Here is an 18752-nt window from a genome sequence, read left to right as displayed (position 1 = left end):
GACTATACAATAGAAGATCGGGCACAGCAGGAAGAAATGAAGTCACTGAGCTGTAGCTACAGGAAGCAAGCTGGCTCTGAACCCTTGCCATTATGAGCACCCTCCCCCACCTCCCCGCCACCCCAAGAAGCTGTCTCCCAAAGCTGCCCAAGGGCAGGCTGCCAATAGGACTCCATGGTTCTGTTCAGTGGCATCTCCAGACAGGATCCTTTGCTTTCACACTCCACAAAGTCAGCGAAGCTCAGTGTGCACCAGTGCGCCTAACACGGCTGGGATAGAGCTACACTCCCAACGTCTAGCCGCAATGAGCCACCAAGGCCTAGCCGCGCATGCGCACGAGGAGGCGGGCGTCCCAGCCGAGGAGGCGGGACTGGCTATCGGAGTAGAATTTTTATTGGCTGTTTCCGGGAGGCCCCGCCTCCGGGTGGTGGGGGCGGTGCGCGGGCCAGGTCAGGCTGGGGAACCGGCTGCGCCTGTGGCAGAAGTGAGGTAAGCCATGCGGCGTGGCTGTCGGTCCACCAGCCGCTGCCGGGTGGGCAATCGTCGCTTCGGGTCCGGCTGCAGCCGCAGCTATGGGGGCGAGGGAGACCGAAGCCGGAGGATGTGGGCTGGGGTGCAGGCCGGTGGCGGGGCATGTAGTGTCAGGGCCGGGGCGACGCGGGCGGCGGACTGGGCATTTGACCTGCTGCTCCTTCTGCTGGCCCGTCGAAGCGTCCGGCTCCGGAGGATCTGACCTTGAGTGGTTCTCTGGTCTACGTCTCCAGGGCCGACTGGCAGTGGAGGGGCTTGGTAGCCGGAGGGGCTGGCATGATCCATCTAGCTTACCTGACTCAGGTTGCAGTTGTCCTCCCCCCACCCCCCCAACCCCGGTCTCTGGTCCCGGGCAGCGCAAGGGATTCTGGTGTCTTCCTGTCTGGCCTGGGGGTAACTGTCTATTCCCCGGGGCTCAGAGGCAGTTTTTGTCCACTTTAATGCAAAGGCTCTTGGGTGAGCAGAGCCTGCTTTTCTGACTCAGGTCTCTGGCTCGGAAGAGTTTATTTGTGGGGCTAGGTGGATGTTTGTAGACACCTGCGGTTGTGTAGGATTTACTCTGAGTTTGATTCAGCCATGGTGCCTTGACCCCTTGTTTGTAGTTTTGGATTCAGTGAAACCAACCTCTCTTATACAGTCATCGATTCATTCATTGCAAACTTTTAAAATGAGTTCCTTGGTGAATATTCCCTGCCTTTGCTTGCATTTAATATGTCAGTGCTAGTGTCTGAATTGACAAGATTTGAGATGGATTTTTTTCTTTTTTCTTTTTTGCTGTTGTTGTGGTTCATTTTCAGGATCTAGATTTAGATGCAAAAGAGGTCCTCCCTCGGACCTCATTCAAAGTTTTGCTTTTTTTTTTTTCTCCTAATAAACCCTAAAACACAGTGACTCTGAGGGATAATCCTAGTAACTGTGTCACTGAAGACCACCCATAGATGGGCTTCCTATTGGAAAAGTAATGGGGTGAGATTACAAGTATTTTGTAATTTTGGAATGTTCAAGGAGAGATGGGCATACAGCAGATTTATTGAACTGTGTTAGCAGTTGGGAACCAACTAAATCAAAAACACATGACGTCATTTATGATTGTGTATTTTATGTTTCAGTGACAAGTGTTTCTATTCACAGACACTTGACTAGCTAGCAAGTGCATGGTTACAATTTTGATTGACATCCAATTTCTTCAAAGGAAGTACCATGACTCATCTAAATTTTGAAGTGTAATAATCGTGAATTTTTTAGCTACATATAATGATACTCTATAGAGATAACAGGACAAGAATGCAATTTTCAAACCTCTTGACTTGCTTTGGTGATAAGAGATAGCCAAAACAACCACATTATTTACTTTCCAAGGTAATCTTATTAACAGTTACCGTTTCTTCCTTGTCCATATCTTTCTTATTTTTTTTTAAATTAAACATAATTAAACACTCTCATGTTACCATTTGGAGGGTTTTAATTGCTTGGTGGTTCTAATTGAGGCCTGATAACTCAAAAGTAACCTGTATAGATGTACTAGATTTTTCATATGGTGATTGATTAATGGTATTTACACATAGTACAGATCACCCTTTTCTAGTACAAAATGATTTTAAAGGTGATTATTCTGATATTCTGAGCCTTGTGACGTGATACTTGACATTGTCCATAAACTGTTAGTTGAATTAATGTCAGGAGTATAAATCTATTACAATCACTATTAGGAGTAAGTATACTATCTTGAGCTCTCTCATATAAAATACAGTTAGCTTTAGAAGTATATAGTAACTTATAAATAGCAGTAAATTGAGCGGAACTTATGTGTACCATTTCCATCATGGGATAAAAAAAATGCTAAGCTAATAGGACGTGTTATTTGTCAGTTTCCTCTATTTAAATTATTTCAAGCTTTTTCAAAATGTAAATCCCATTCATTTCAAACACTAGATTAAAACATTTTAAAGTGTGTAAAAAAATACTTTTTTAATCTGTTTCAAGTCACATTGAAAGTAATACAATGGCATTTTTTTATTATTTTGCTAATTTATATTTTCTTTCTTTTTTTTTTTCCGAAGCTGGGGACTAATTTATATTTTCATAATTCAGCCAGAATCAGAGTATGCATGTATTTGTTTGTTTTATTGTTTTATTATTTGTATAGCTGAGAATGACCTTGAACTTCTGATTTTCTTGCCTCAACCTACCCAGTGCTGAAATTAAGGCAAGTGCTACCCCTTTCTGGTTTATACCTTGCTGGGATTGAAATCAATACCTTGTGCAATAAAAATGTATTATTATTATTGTTAATATTATTGTTATCATGTGTATTTACACGAGCCCAGATGCCTGTGAGAGCTAGAGGCATCAGATCCTTTGAATCTTGGAACTATAGGCAGTTGTGAGTCACCTGATGTGAGTGCTAGGAGCCCAACTTGAGTATGCTAGAAGAGCATTGTGTACTCTTAACTGCCGAGTTGTCTCTCTAGGTATCTGAGTATTCTGATTGTACAGACCCCTTAACTTAGGAAGAGTTATAGCCCAAAAATCTTACTGTAAGTCAATAATATTGTACATCAAAAATGCAATTAAGAAGAATCAGCATGATGAGTAATTGTGAGGGAAAGATAGGTGTCTTCTATGAGTTTGAGGTCTACAAAGTAAACTTCAGGCTAGCTCATGCTGCATAATGAGGCCCTGTCTAGTTCAGTGGGTCAAGGACTTGCTATGATAAGTGGATTTCTTAGCCCCCATGTAAATGCTAAATAAATGGGTGCCTTTAATTGCAGTATTCAAGAGCTTAGAAGATCCCTGGGGCAAGCTACATAGTTATACCAGCTATACAGAGCTGGAATTGACCGGCTATGGTTTCAGCGAGGAACTCTTCCTCATTAAATAAAATGGAGGGCAATTGAGGAAATCAGTTGGTGTTAACTTTTGTTGTCCATACAGTGTACATATACCCATACCCACATATTACCTACAAATATGCCATGTGTGTGTGTGTGTGTGTGTGTGTGTGTGTGTGTGTGTGTGTGTAAATGCACATGCCAAAAAAAAGGTAAGAGTAAAAACAATTCAATTAAAAAAGCGCTGTGTTGGTAGAGTGTGTATTGGCATCTGGAGACCCTCCTTTTGATCTGCAGAACCTGTGTTTAAAATGAATTTGGGTGTGGTGGCCTGTGGTCATAATCCTAATTAAGGGAAGGTGAAGACAAGGAGATCACTAAGTCTTGGTGGCCTGCCAGCCTGCCTAGCCTACTTTGGCCAATTTCTGGTCACTAAAAAACCCTGTCTCAAACAAAGCATATAGAATATCTGAGGGATGATAACTGAGGATCTCTTTGACCTCTACCTACACATGAACATAGGCACACATACATGCATACCCATACATGTGCATCTATGTGCACACATATATACATACAGTCCATTTAATATATCTAGCTTATTGATCATCATGGTTTAGCAACTGTACACTCTACGCTATGGGGTCTTTATCCTTGTGATCAAGTGTGGCATGTGCAGTGCCCAAGGAGGCTAGAAGAAAGCACTGGATTCGCTGGAACTGGAGTTACAGACAGTTGTAAGCTACCATGTGGGAGCTGGAAATTAAACTGAGGTCCTCTGGAAGAGCAGCCAGTGCTCTTAGCCACTGAGCCATCTTTCCATCTTCTGATTAAAGGCTTTTAAACATATTTTCAGTTTACAATGCATTATTGAGCTATAACGTCATTATAAGGATATTATAAGTTAAGCTTTTAGGGTACTGATGGGATGTAGGGCTTAGCTGATACGGAAGGAGAATGGTGTGTACCTCACCTACCTGAACATTGATACAGCTGATGACTTATGAGGGAGAGGAGGTGGAGAAGAGAGGCATGTGATCCTGCTTTCTGAAGTTTTATCTACCTGGTGGTAGTGGTCAGAGAACATGAGGGATACTTGGAGGTTACCCTCTCAGAGGTAAGCCATGGGGAAGAGAACATGAGGGATACCTGGATGTTACCCTCTCAGAGTAAGCGATGAGGAAGAGAACATGAGGGATACCTGGATGTTACCCTCTCAGAGTAAGCGATGAGGAAGAGAACATGAGGGATACTTGGATGTTACCCTCTCAGAGTAAGCGATGAGGAAGAGAACATGAGGGATACTTGGTGTTACCCTCTCAGAGTAAGTGATGGGGAAGAGAACATGAGGAATACTTGGATGTCACCCTCACAGAGTAAGCGATGGGGAAGCACTTTTCCTGCACTTGAAGTTCAGAAGGTTTATTCTTCTTTGATTTGGGCCTCCAAAGATGGAATGTTTGCTTAGTTTTCACCAGGTTGTGGAAATAGGGGATTCTTATGAAGAATGAAGGATTTGAGAACATTTACTGATTGGTATTGGAGTCCAAATTGTTGTGAAGGAGGGAAGAGTGTTTGGTGGGAGGAAGACACCTTTAAAGCGTTTGGAAGGCTGGCTCAGGCCGTGAAGTGCCTGGAGACATGAATTTGGATCTCCAGCACCCACATAAAAGCTGGTGTGATCTTGTGCCAAGTTGCTGAGGTTCTTCAGTAAGATCCTGCTTCAAAACACAAGGCAAAGAATGATCAGGATGATGGCCAGCATGGACCTCTGACCTTCACACGTGAGTACATGCATGCACATTTACATACAGTCACATGAACAGGTACATATCTCCCACACATATGCACGTGTACAAACACACACACACGCACACACACACACACACACACACACGCACACACGCACACACGCACACACGCACACACACACAAAATCTCTAGCTTTTAGGTGGCAGAGCTTCCTTGAACTCTGTTACTGGCGTTGAAATTCCAATGATTTTAGGTTTTGAGGAAACGCTCTCTGGACAAATGTTAGCTCATCAAGTCATTATTTTTTCTGTTACAAAGCTTGTATAGCACTGTTTTAAAAAAAGGAAAAGACATTTTAGGGCAAAAACTACACTCATTTGTCCAATTGTTTGCCTTTTGTGTTTCCTTAAGTCGTATTACATTGTATTTATTTACTAATTTATTCATTTTATGTAAATGAATGAGGGTAATATATGGAGGTCAGAGAATAATTTGCTGGAGTTGGCTCTCTGCTATTATGGATTTTGCGGTTTGAACTCACGTCATCAGACTTGGTAGCAAATGTTTTAATGCTAAGGCACTCATTGGCCTCATTCATTCATTTATTTATTTAGAGTTTGGATCTTGATATGTAAATCAGATTTATAGCAAGAGTTCTGCCTTAGCCTCTTGAATGCTCTCATTTTTAATTGTTATTATTATTGTATGTGAGGGGTGTCTGTGCGTGTGTGTGTGTTTGTGTATGAGTGTGTTAATTTCCAATTGCTATGATAAAATACTATGTCCAGCTTAAAGAAGGACTTGTTTCATTTTGGCTTATGGTTCCAGAGGGATAAAGGGCCATCACCAGTATAGTGGGTAAGTGTGGCAGCAGGCAGGCATGGTCACTGGAGCAGCAATAAAGAGTTCACATCTTAAACTGCCATACATCTAGGCTTGAAGTTAATAGTAGACTATCACAGGGCAGGAGAAATGGCTCAGTGGCTAGGAGAACGCACTGCTCTTACAGAGGACTTCAGTTTAGTTTTTCATCTACATCGGATGCCTCACAACTGCATAAAACTCCAGTTCCAGTGGACCTGATGCCTTCTTCTGGTCCCCACAGGCACCTACACTACTGTGGTGCGTGCACACAGACAGACAGACAGACAGACAGACACAGTTTACCCAACAGTCTTCAAATTTAGTGGATAGAGATGAAGAACTAGCTTGCTTTTGAAATGGCTCAGGTAGCAGTCACTTTGTAAAGTTATATTGCTAGGATGAATGACATTTAAGACCATGGCCCACTCCTTCCTCCTTTTCCCTTTCCCTTCTAGTCCCTCTTTTTTCTAGGACATCTCCAATGTTAGGTGAGCATTCTACCACTGAGCTGTATTCTCAGGCCACCATAGCTTTCACCTTTCTTGTGTTTTGAGACAAATTATTTCTACATACCCTGGACTGGGCTTGAATTCATGGCCGTCTTCCAGCTTCCCAGTCTGGGATTAGGGGATGCCTCATTATCTTACTAGTAATGTCTTTTGTCCTTTCTGACTGCAATACTGTCAGCACAACAGCCAGAGTAATTTTTTTTTTTTTTTAAAGTGTGAGTTAGATTTCTTTCTTTTACCAGAAATCCTCTAATGGTGTTTTTTCTTGCTACTGCCCAAAAGGACAGAGCCTGTCTTTATAGCTGCCTAAAAGACTATGCTATGATCTGACCTATTTTTGGCCACTTTACTGTAGTTCTCTCTCAGTCAATTATTTTCAGATGAGCTTGTTTCTCAGTCATATGAGCATATTCTCACGATTTTTTTTCTGGTCTGCTTTTTTCCCCTCTCCTGGAGTTCTCTTCTGACACTATTGCCTCCTTTAAGCCTTGGGAGAAGTGTCAGCTCTGTCAGACCTTTCTTTCCCACCCTGTATAAAACTGGAACCCTTTACCAGTGTCATCCCTTGTCCTTGGTTACATTAAGCATAGCAGTCATTTCACAGGTCCTTGTGACTTAGTATTTTCCTGCTTCCTGTCTTCTCTCCAGTGACTGTCATCTAGCAGGGCAGGAGCGTCTGTCTCCCAGTGCCTCCTGCCATGCCTGGCACACGGTGAACATCTAGGAATTTTTGTATTAAATATATGTAGGTGCATGTATGGGACCTTTTGGAAGGCCCAGGTTTCTCTTCCATGTCTTATGGAAAAGCCCTGAACTGTGAGCTGCCACGAGAGGACATTGGCTTCCTGTAGCAAATACCTTGGTAATCCATGTTCTAATTTGAATTTTCATTATTATTTTTTTAAGGTCTGCTAGGCAGGATTCTACACCAAGGCTCTTTATCTTTTATAGGAAAAATATGGTCTTTCAGTGCATTGGATTCTTGCGCTTGGCCCAGAGCAGAGACTTCACTTCATGTTCTACGTCAATCATGTTTATGGCGAAGCTGAAGGCTAGGCCTGTGGCACAGTAGGAGAATACTTTGATTCTGCAGCAGTACAGAAAGCAAACCAAGTCAAAACAGAAGCAAAGCAGGTGGGTAGGCCGTGGCTCAGCTGATAGAGCTCTTGCCTGCCACATGTGGAGACGAGGCTAGATCCCCAGAGTGACATAATGGGGATGGAGTGTCCCAGAACTCAGGAGGTAGCGGTACAAGCATCAGAAGTTTGAGGTCATCCTAAGCTATTTGAGAGATCCAGGCTAGCCTGAGCTACTCAAGACTCTATCTCAGCTACCATCAGCCAGCCAGTACAACAACAACAACAACAACAACAACAACAACAACAACAACAACGATACAAAAGCAAAACTCAAGTGGTTGATATGAAAGGGCTACAGTATAATGTAGAAAAATTTCAAATATTTTTTAAATTCATAAATCTGTCTACTAAAAGGAACGAATTGAAAATATCAGTTGAGAGATGTTTTGCTATTCAAAATAAAAGTATTTAGAATTTTAATGTATGGCATAATCATCTTATAAATCAATTCAGACCAGGAGATTATGATAATAAGCATAACATTCAAAACGAATGATTCTGAATAAAATTTATAATTTCTTCAGTGCCTCATTTTGCTTCTGTTAGATACCATTAATGAAATCTTCATTCATACAGATGCGTGATACATGATTATAATTTTTTTAAACAACGGATATTGAAATCTTAGTTGCTTATTTTACCCATTTTAGTCTTTGTGTGTATGTGCACGTGTGTGTGTGGTAGGCTGCATATGCATATCACAACATGAATATAGACATCAGAGAATAACTTTTGGGATCCTTTCCTTGCATTAAACTCAGATTGTCAGGCTTGGTGGTAAGCACCTTTGCCTGCTGATCTATCTTGCTTTCCCTTCCCCTTCCCCTTCCCCTTCCCCTTCCCCTTCCCCTTCCCTTCCCCCTTTTCCCCTTCCCCTTCCCCCTTCTCCCCCCTTCCCTTTTCCCCTTCCCTTCCCTTTTTTCCTTCCCCCCTTTTCCCTTCCCCTTCCCCTTTTCCCTTCTCCCTTCCCCCCCTTCCCCCTTTTCCTTCCCTTCCCTTCCCTTCCCTTCCCTCCCCCTTCCCTTCCCTTCCCTTGTTCCCTTGTTCCCCTTCCCCTTCCCTTCCCTTCCCTTCCCTTTCCCTTCCCTTCCCTTCCCTTCCCTTTCCTTTCTTTCCCTTCCCTTTCCTTTCCTTTTCTCTTTCTTTTGCTTCCCCTGCCCCTTTTCTTTGAGGGAGGGTTTCACTGTGTAGGTCCAGCTGTTTGGAACTTGCTATGTAGATTAGGGTGGCCTTGAGCTCACAGAGTTCTACCTACCATTGCCTTCAAGGCTGGGATTAAAGGTGTGCCACCATATTAGGCCATTTTATTTCTTTTTTTTTGTCTGTATTTTTCTTTTTCTTTTTATAAATTGTAAATAGATTCTTCTCTCGTATAATTCACCCTACTCCTAACTCCCCCCATATTTTCTCTCTCCTGGATCCATTCTTCCTCAGAAAAGACCAGGCCTCTAAGAGAAAATAACTAAATGACAAAAACAAAATACATTAAGACAAGTCAAATCCCTCACGTGGAAGCTGGACAAGGCAACCCAGCAGGAGTAAAGAATCTGAGAAGCAGGACCAAGGTCAGAGACACACCGCCTCCCACTGTTAGGAGTCCCACAGAAACCTCAAGCTAACAGCCACAGTATAGATGCTGAGAACCTTGTGCAGACCCCTGTAGGCCTTGTGCTTGTTGCTTCAATCTCTGTGAGCCCATATACTCCCTGCTTAGTTGATTCAGTAGGCCATGTTCTCCTGGTGTCCTCCATCTTCTCTGATTTGTACAATCTTTCTGGTCCTTCCACGGGATTTTCCAGTTCTGAGGTGAGGGATCCAATGGACTCCAAGATAGAATCTGCATAATGCCCTGCATATTATTATTATGTGAATTTCTGTATTCACTCCCATCTGCTGCTGGAGGAAGCTTCTTTGATGATGGCTGACAAGGCACTGATTTACATATAGCAGGCTATCCTTAAGATTCAATTCTTCTTCCCCTCCTCCCCCTTTTTTTGGCCAGATGTGTTTGGTTCTACCTTAGGTCTCTGAATATCCAGGCTCTGTCACCTGGCCATCCAGGCTGTGTCAGGCATGGGGCTCAGGTTAAGTCAGACATTGGTTGGCCATTCCCCCAAGTTCTGTGCCGCCATTTCCGTAGCGCATCTTACAGGCAAGACAGGTTGTAGACCAAAGGACTTGTGGCTGGGTTGGTGTCCAGGATTTTCTTTCCGTAGCCTCTAGAGCACCAAAGAGACTAGAACTTAGTGAAAGCTCCATGCAGACACCGACTTGACCTCTCTTCATTTGATGAGCCACGTGGATGCTGTCCTTGGCAATGGAGGCCCTGCTGTCAGTGTTGTCCTAGTATCAACCTTGGTTGTTTAGGGATCTCCACAGGAATCCCTCAGCCAATGATTCCACCCAGTGCAACCCAGTCCCACCACTGGAAGCCCACAAGAGATGGCCAGTTCAGACTCTATATCTTCTATTACTAGGAGTCTTCGCTAGGATCACCCTCATAGATCCCAGGAAGTTTCCACTGAACTAGGTTTCTACATCACCTCCCAAGTTCTCCCCAAATCCAGCTGTCTCTCCCAGTATTCTCCCTCTATCCCTTACCCCATCTGATCCCTTTCTGTCCTGTCTCCACCAGACCCCCAGTCCATCTGCAAAGTCTATCCCATTTCTCCTTCCCAGGGAGATCTGTGCATCCCCCTGGAGTCCTCTTTATCTAACTTGGCTGACTTTGTGGATTTTAGCTCAATTATCATTTACTTAATAGCTAATATATATTATATAAGTGAATACATACAATATTTTTCTTTCTGGGTCTGGGCTACCTCACTCAGGATGCATTCTTTTTCTAGATTTGCCTGCAAATCTCATGTCGTTACTTTGTTAATTTTTTAACAGCTGAGTAGGACTCTATTGTGCAGATTACTACATTTATTTATTGATTCTTTGGCTGAGGGACATCTACATTGTTTCCATTTATTGGCTATTATGAGTAAAACTGCAAATGTCTTTGTGGTAGGGTGGAGTGTCCTTTGGGTATGTGCCCAAGAATGTTATAGCTGGGTCTTGAGGTAGATTGATTCCCAGTTTTGGGAAGAACCACTATATTGATTTCCATAGTGGCTGTACAAGTTTGCACTCCCACCATCAGTGGAGGACTGTGCACCACCAGTGCCAGGCCCATTTTCCTTGTTCTTTAAAGCATCTTATTGTGGAAAAATTTAAATGCAACATGAATAAGGAGTGCAGTAAGTAAACTTAGTTTCACCAAATTATTTTGTCAATTCTGTGCTAGCTTTAGGATTTACCTACCATAACTCATCATACATTTGACCATTTTTTTCTCTAGGGGTGTGTGTGTGTGTGTGTGTGTGTGTGTGTGTGTGTGTGTGTGTGTGTGTTTTTAGCACGTGTGTGTGTGTGCAAGTGCATACATGGATATGTGGGTGCCCACTGAGGCTGCAGGTGTTAGGTCCTCTTAGAGCTGGAGTTACATACACATGGTTATGAGCTGCCTGATATGGGAACTGAACTTGGGTCCTGTAGAGAATGTAGAGAATGGTATGCACTCTAACCACTGGGCTACCTCTTCAGTTCACAAAAGACCTTTATTCTTTGACAGATGCTAAAATATATGAAGACTTTCCTAACTTTTACCTACCAATGAGGGGAAAAACCTTTGGCTCTATAGATACTATGTTGTTTGTGTACTAGAAAATTAATACAAATGTAATCTTTGTGTTGGTTTGCCAGCCTTGTGCCCTATACTGACTAAAACCAATAGAGGATGTTGAACACACTGAAGGAACATTTAATTTTTTTCAGTGGCAGATGATTAATCTCCTGACAAACAGTTTAGAACCAAATGAAATTCCATTAGATTACTTTGGAATACGGCAGGACTGTTATAGCTTCTAATAACTTAAAGGTTGGACTTTCCCGTTAAATAGTACTTAGTAAGTGGTATAATTTGATCCAGTGAGACTTGTTTCTTAGCCTTGGTGATGTGATGAAACTGCCTCTTAAGTAGATGATAGAGACCATGGCTTTCACTGGTTTTAATTGAGAGTAAAGTAATTTATATTAAGTTTTTATTTGAATATAATTAATAACTCCATTTTAATTAAAATAATGTATGCCTACTGTAAGAAAAAATTAACATAGCACATGTAATAACAAATGTAATAGAATGTAATCCCCATCATCCTTTTATTCAGAAATAACCTCTTTATGTACTTTGCATATTTACTTTGTCCTTTTCTCTATTTTTGGTCTGTTGTAAGCATTTCTTTCACATGTTGTATGTATGATCTGTGTGTGTATCAGAGGACATCCTTGGGTGTCATTCCTCTTCCACCTTGTTTGAGAGAGGGCCTTTCTCCCTGTTGGATGCTGTGGGTCCCAGGCTACTTGGTCTGTGACTTGAGGAATGCCCTATCTCCTGTTCTCATTTTTTTGGGTAGTGATGCTCTGGAATCAGATGCTTAAACTATTGTGTCCAGCTTTGCCTTGCCTTGCCTCCCTTTCCCTCCCTCCCTCCCTCCCTCCCTCCCTTCCTTCCTTCCTTCCTTTCTTTCTAAAAGGTTTATTTCTATTATTTAAGGAGTATGTGTGTAGTGTGTGTGTCTGTTTTGGGGTATGTACACATGAGTGCAGGGGCCAGAGGAGTCCAGAGACGGAGTCAGATCCCTTGAAGCTGGAGTAGTTGTGAGCTGCCCAGCATGGACCAACTGATGTCTGAAGCACTAAGCTGTCTCTCTGGCCCTTTGCGTCCAACTTTTCCTTGGGTTCAGGGGATTCAAACTCAAGTTTTCAGGTTTGGATGTCAAGTATTTTACTCACTGAATCATCTCCCCTGCCCTGCAAACCTTCCTTTCTATTTAAAAATTACATTTATCCAGCCAGTTGTGATAGCACATACCTTTAATTCCAGTACAGAATACAAAAGAATACATAAACCTATCTCAAAAACCAATCCCCCCGCCCCCTGCACCCCTATAAGTGTACACATCTTTTTCCTGGGGATTTCGGGGTTTCGGGAAGGTCTGCTTGTGGTACTGCTTACTGCACATGTGGAGGATGTGCATGTCTGAGCACAGCTGTCAGGAGCTGGTTCTCCTACCGTTTGTGTCCTGGAGATCTCCTGCCCCTAATTACCTTTTAATTAGCAATGCTTTCGTACTAAACTTGCTTGGTATTTGTTGTTGAGATTATTTAAGTCCTAGGCCTGAGGCTTCTACCTGGCCTTGTTCATTGAATTCCTGGATAAGAAACACACTCAGCCTTTATATTTACACAGGAGCAGCTGTGCAGCTGCCTACCTTCCATGTTGTTAGAATCTACTTTCCCAGCCACAGTCCTGAGTCACGACTTGCTGTTTCATCTGGGCTGCTCCTATCTCCAATTGGTCACCCCTTGCTCGGGGTCAAGCTCTCTAGACTCTTAACCCATGGCTGCTTCTCCTGCGCTCTCTTTTTCTTCTTTGTGGTACTCCTCTTCCCCAAGCCCAGCCAAACCTAAACTCCACCCATGTCTCTTTGGTGCAGCTATTGGCTGTTTTGGACATTGGCATCTTTATTTAGCAATCAGAAAGAATTGTCACAGTGTCACAGGGGCTAAGCGCAGACTCCCTGTCTTGGGGCCGCACTTAGCGTTGCAGTAGACAGGAAAAGAAAAACCTATACAGTTCTTGGGCTTTTAATATTCTTGCTTCTCTTGAAATGGGAGGCGAGTAGAACTCAAGAACTTGCTGCTCCATGGTTACGGCGGATTGATGAAGGACACCAAACCAAGCCCTTAGGAGCAGCTAGCACACTCTCTTGGAGTGGTTTAGGTTTTGGCCTATTCTGGACTTTCATCTAGTCCTCATCTAATTAGTCTTTTACTTCACTTTTTCACGTTTTAAAATTTCTTATTTATTCTTTTTTTATACAGCACATCCCAACTATAGCCTCCCATCCATCTACTGCTCCCAGATTCCTCCCAGTCCCCTCCTCCTTCCCCAGATCCATGCTCCTTTATTTCCTTTCAGAAAAGAGCAGGCCTCCCAGGGATGCCAACTGAACACAGGATAACAAGACACAATAAAACAAGGAACAAACCTTTATATGAAGCCTGGACAAAGCAACCCAGCAGGAGGAAAGTAGGGCCCCAAAGAGCAGATAAAGGAGTCAAAGACACTCCCACTTGCATTGTTAGGAGGCCCACAAAAACTCCAACCTAAACAACCACAATGCATATGCAGAGGATCTAGAGTGGACCCACGTAGTCTCCGGTCTCTGTGAGCTTAGCTGACTCTGTGACTTAGTCCCGAGGAGTCCTGCTTAGTTGGTTCTGTGGGTTTTGTTCTCCTGGTGTCCTCTACCCCACTGGCTCCTGTACACCTTCCCACTTCCTTGGGGTTCCCTGAGCTCCCCCTAACGTTTGGCTGTGGGTCTCTGCATCTGCTCCCATCAGCTGCTGAACGAAGCTTCTCTGACAGAGATCCCTATGAGTGTAGCAGGATTAGGACTCCGCTGTACTCTTGATTTCCCCTAGTCATGTTTGCTTCTCTGGGCTATCCAGGCACTTTCTGTTGGACATGTGCCTCAAGCTAGACCAGTCATTGGTTGGCCCCCCTCACAAGCTCTGAGCCACTAATGCCCTGGTACGTTCAGGCAGAACAGGTTGTAGGTCAAAGGTTTTGTGGCTGGGTTGGTGTCCCATTCTCTCTGCTGGAAACCTTACCTGGTTCCAGAAGATGGCTGGTCCAGGCTTTCTCTCCTCTCTTAACTAGTGTCCTCCCTAGGATCACCCTCTTCCAGTACTAGGAGTCCTCACTAGGGTCACCCTCATGGATTCCAGGAAGATTCCACTAGGTTGCTACATCACCCCTCAATTCCTTCCAATTCTAGTCATCTCTCCTGTGCTCTCTCTTTCCATCCCTCCTACAACTGATCCCTCCTGTTGTCCTCCCCATCCACTCCCCGGTCTACCTGCAAACTCTATTATTCATAATAGCCATAAACTGGAAACAACCCAGATATCCCTCAACTGAAGAATGGGTAAAGAAAATATCATACATCTATACAATGGAGTATTACTCAGTTGTTAAAAAAAATAACATCATAAAAGTTACAGGCAAATGGATGGAACTAGAAAAAAAATCCTGAGTGAGGCATCTCAGACCCATAAAGATAAACATGATATGTACTCACTTATAAATAAGTGGATATTAGCTATTAAGTAATCATAACCAAGCTATAATCCACAGATCAAGAGAGGCTAAGTAACAAGGAGGGCTCTGTGGGTGGGAGCACATTAGTCTTTTACTTCTAGTAGGCTAAAAAGTTCCTTTAAGACTACATATGTTAAGATAGTGTGTTTTGGCTTAAACACTTATGAAATTAAATTCCGCTAAGGTGTTTAAGATTTTGAGAACTTTGCTAGTGGCCTCACGTTTAATCCCATCATTGGGAGGCAGAGGCAGGCCAGCCTGTCTACATAGTTACTTCCAAACCAGCCAGGGTTTGATGGTGAGACTCTGCCTCAAGAAACAACAATAGCATTTCCACTTCTCCCAGATCAGAAGAATCAGAGGATGTGAGGGCAATCTACCTGATCTCTGTGACTCCATTGATCACCAGAGCTAGTTCCGCTAATCTGGCTGCTGTTCATCCCTCACCACACAGATGCATCTCTGGAAGCTACACAGGACCATTTTATAGAGCAGGCCCACTCTTAAGGGATGTGAGTGTTGGTGATGTGAGTAATGGAATACATGCTTAACATGCTGGAGACCCAAGGTTCACCCCAGTGCCAGACAGATAGGCAAACACAAAACACCAAGCAAAACCCTAAACCACGAGTGAACCTAAATTAACTTCACCCAGAGCATTCAACAGCATGTCCTTTACAGGTTGGATTTGAGCATTTCCTTCCAGGATCCTCTTCTAATTCTTGATGCTGCTGGTTATCTCTGTTAATGCAGAACTACTTAACACAGGATTTCCTGCCCAGAATGATCCAGAACGTTAGTATCAGGGTATCAAGAATCCTACCAACAAATCTGGCCAGGAAAAATGCTAGCTGTTTTAAAAAAGATTAGTAAGTGTTACTGCTTTGGGTAATTATATGTTTAAAATACCTTTTACCCCAGTGGGAAATACAGCGAGCACTGCTCTGCTCTTTTGAAGGGCTGTGATGTAGAGCGGATTAAGAGCTTGGCTGTGATAAACGATAGCTGTCAACTGCAGCATTCATGTAAAACTTATGATGCATTCACATAAGAGACTCATTTCCCTTCTCGATCAGGTTCAGCTGCGAACAGTGAAACAAGCTTGCAAGCTCTTGCATGTGTTTCGAATTTTTAAAAAGAGTGCACCCAAATGAAAAACAATGTATTTAATAAAATCTCAGAATTTTGCTCATTTAATCTTTATAGTTGACTAAAGTTCACCTTGTACAACCTGTACAAAAGTTACTCGCCGAATTAAAAGGAAAGATTTGAATAAGGTATAAACGAACCAATTATTTACAAACCTTAAATGTGTTGGTAGCTGAATTCAGCATACTACATAATGTGGAAGTAAAATTATTTGAAATTCTATTGTTTTACTCTGTTTTCTATCAATCTGATTTTGAGCTTTAATTAGTGAGGAAGGGGTAAATTGTCAGAACTGGAGAGAGGGCTCCCTGGTGAAGAGTGCTTGCTCCGCTGTCATGAGCGTTCCACACACACACATCTGTAATCCCCACTGAGCGGGGTAGCTGGGCTTTGCCAGCATCTAGACTTGAGCTAGACAGCTAAGACTTGAGCCCTGGGTTCAAGGAGAAACTGCCTTAGAGAAACAGGCAGAGAGTGATGGAGGAAGATACCTGCTGCTCTTTTTGCCTCCTTATGCACCTGTGTATGCATGTATGCATATACACATAAGAACAAAAATGTAAATATTAAAAGATAAAACTTCTCTCATTTGTCACTTTGTGCTTTCACTTTTTGCTCTTATTTTTCACTTTGCGTTATAATTAGCTGTTCCTGATTCAGACATTTTTGACCTTATTTTATATTAGATACTATCTTAAACATGGCATTCAACAGACATTTATTAGCTGCTTGTATGAATAGCTCTGTAATGATGAATAAGTCACAGAAACTCAAGAGACTCAGAAGTGCAGGATAATTATTCAGTAGCTTTGGGGAGAACTCCTCCTCCTCAGCCACTTTCTAATTGGCACCTAGAGGCTAAGCACATGCAGTTGCTACTCAGAGGGAAATGTCCCCTTCACAATTCTAAGTCCTCAATGCCTTGAGGAGCTGGAAGGGGCGTTAGAGACTGAGCCTACCTCTGCAGTTTGTCTCCTCTACGCCAAGTACACACTTTCTCTTTGCCTGCAATACAATGTCAAGTTGTAGGTTAAGCCCTGAGGTAGCTGCAAAAACTAAGAAAGAACATGCAGTCACTTCCTCTACGTGATTGTGCTTTTGGACATTTGTTTCTTTCCAAACATTCCACTGTTTCTTCCAAACCCTGGGTTTATGTACCTAAACTAATCTGTGCACACATTTCCCCGTTCAATTGAGCTGTGCTTTCAACATTTCGTGGTTACCTGCCAGTCAGCACTCATTAGTGGAAGTGAAGCTATCTTGGTGTGGTAGTGTCTGAGTCAGCACTTAGGTGAATAGTTGCTCTCACCTATTTATTTCAATGAGAATGCTCTTATGAAAGAAAATGGGCTGGGTGTGGTGGTGTGCATCTTTAATCTCAATACAGGAGAGGCAGAGACAGGTGGGTCTCTGTGAGGTATTGGCCAAGCTGGTCTATATACTGAGTTCCACACCAGCCAAGGCTACAGAGTGAGAACTTTCAAGAAAAGCAAAAAAAAAAAAAAAAAAAACCAACCAAACAAACAAAAAAAACAAAAAAAAAAAAAAACCAAAAACCAAAAAAACAAACCAACAAACAAACAAACAAAAAAAAAAAAAAAACAAAAAAAAAACAAAAAACAAAAAACCCCCAGTGACAGCAGCAACAACAACAAAAACCCAAACAACACACACACACACACACACACACACACACACACACACACACACACACGATTCTATAGTTGAAAAGGGCCTAAGAAACCATAGTTAACTTTTAATTTACATGATCAAAATTACAGTGTGAACTTTCTTGAGATTAGGGTGCTATAGCAGGGTAGTGGAGGCTCAGGGAGATGGGAAGGAGAAGATGAGTTAGCTGATTGAACAAATGGGCAAGAGCGCTTGGGAACGAGAGGATTTTAGCCTCAGACGGGTTGAAGGAGCGAGCTGAAGTCCAGTAAGGTGAAGTACTCTGAGGAGACTGGTCACATTAGACCTTTGGGTTGTGGAAGGGAGCTGAGTTTTATTGTAAAATGTAGTGTGAGCTTCCTGAACAATTTTGAGCTGGAGTTATAGATGGATGTGAGCCACCTGATACAGGTGCCAAGACCAACAGGTGCTCATAGCCAAAGCCAAGCTTTTCAGCCTTGCAGGGTGGCTCTGTCTATGATTTCTTCCCTTTGTGATTATTGTTATTTTGTGCCGCACTTGTGGGATATTCTCTGGGTCTCATTTTGGGATACATCGATCATGTTAACAATAGAGAAATTTTACTGTGAAGTTCAGCTTTTGATTTGGTCTGCTTTTAGTCAACTAAGGATGCCAGTTAAAACCACTAAGCTATAACTTTTCTGTTCGGCATGATTTAGTAATTTAATTTTATGAGAAATGACAAATGAGGTTGATTGGTCACTTTGTAGCAATCAAGAAAAATATTGCCATTAAGCTGGTAATTGGTCTACAGGATTCAGGCCTTATTTTGATGTGAGGAATAATCAAGAGACTGAAAAAATATGCTGGTTGTGTTTCTCTTTGAAAATTAAATGTTTTCAAATGGTCTTAAAGCCAATTAAATCTATTTGGTAAAATTAGACTGGCCCGTTTTCAATATTACTTGTGCATAAGCATAGGTAGATACAGTGAGTAAAATCTTCCATCATTAATTTTTCTCTTGGTTTTTGCTGCCCACACTTTATGAATCCTTTAATGATAGATTTCAACACTTGAAGTGATTCTATCAGAGCATCATTCTTCCCCGTGCATTTCTTTTCATTCACCCATC

The 18752-nt window shown here is 42.5% G+C and overlaps 1 protein-coding gene across 1 annotated transcript in view; it reads left to right on the top strand.

Moving 5' to 3' along the window:
* Positions 1–423: 423 nt before the first annotated feature.
* Focad (focadhesin) overlaps positions 424–18752 on the top strand; it is a 295998-nt gene continuing 277669 nt past the window's right edge. The window contains exon 1 of the mRNA XM_032902159.1: positions 424–489. The gene's annotated coding sequence lies outside the window, so the exon portion shown is untranslated. The remainder of the gene's footprint in view (positions 490–18752) is intronic.

Source organism: Rattus rattus, chromosome 1 (genome assembly GCF_011064425.1).
Source record: "Rattus rattus isolate New Zealand chromosome 1, Rrattus_CSIRO_v1, whole genome shotgun sequence".
Classification (NCBI taxonomy): Eukaryota; Metazoa; Chordata; class Mammalia; order Rodentia; family Muridae; genus Rattus; species Rattus rattus.
This window is presented reverse-complemented; position numbering and strand designations above follow the sequence as displayed.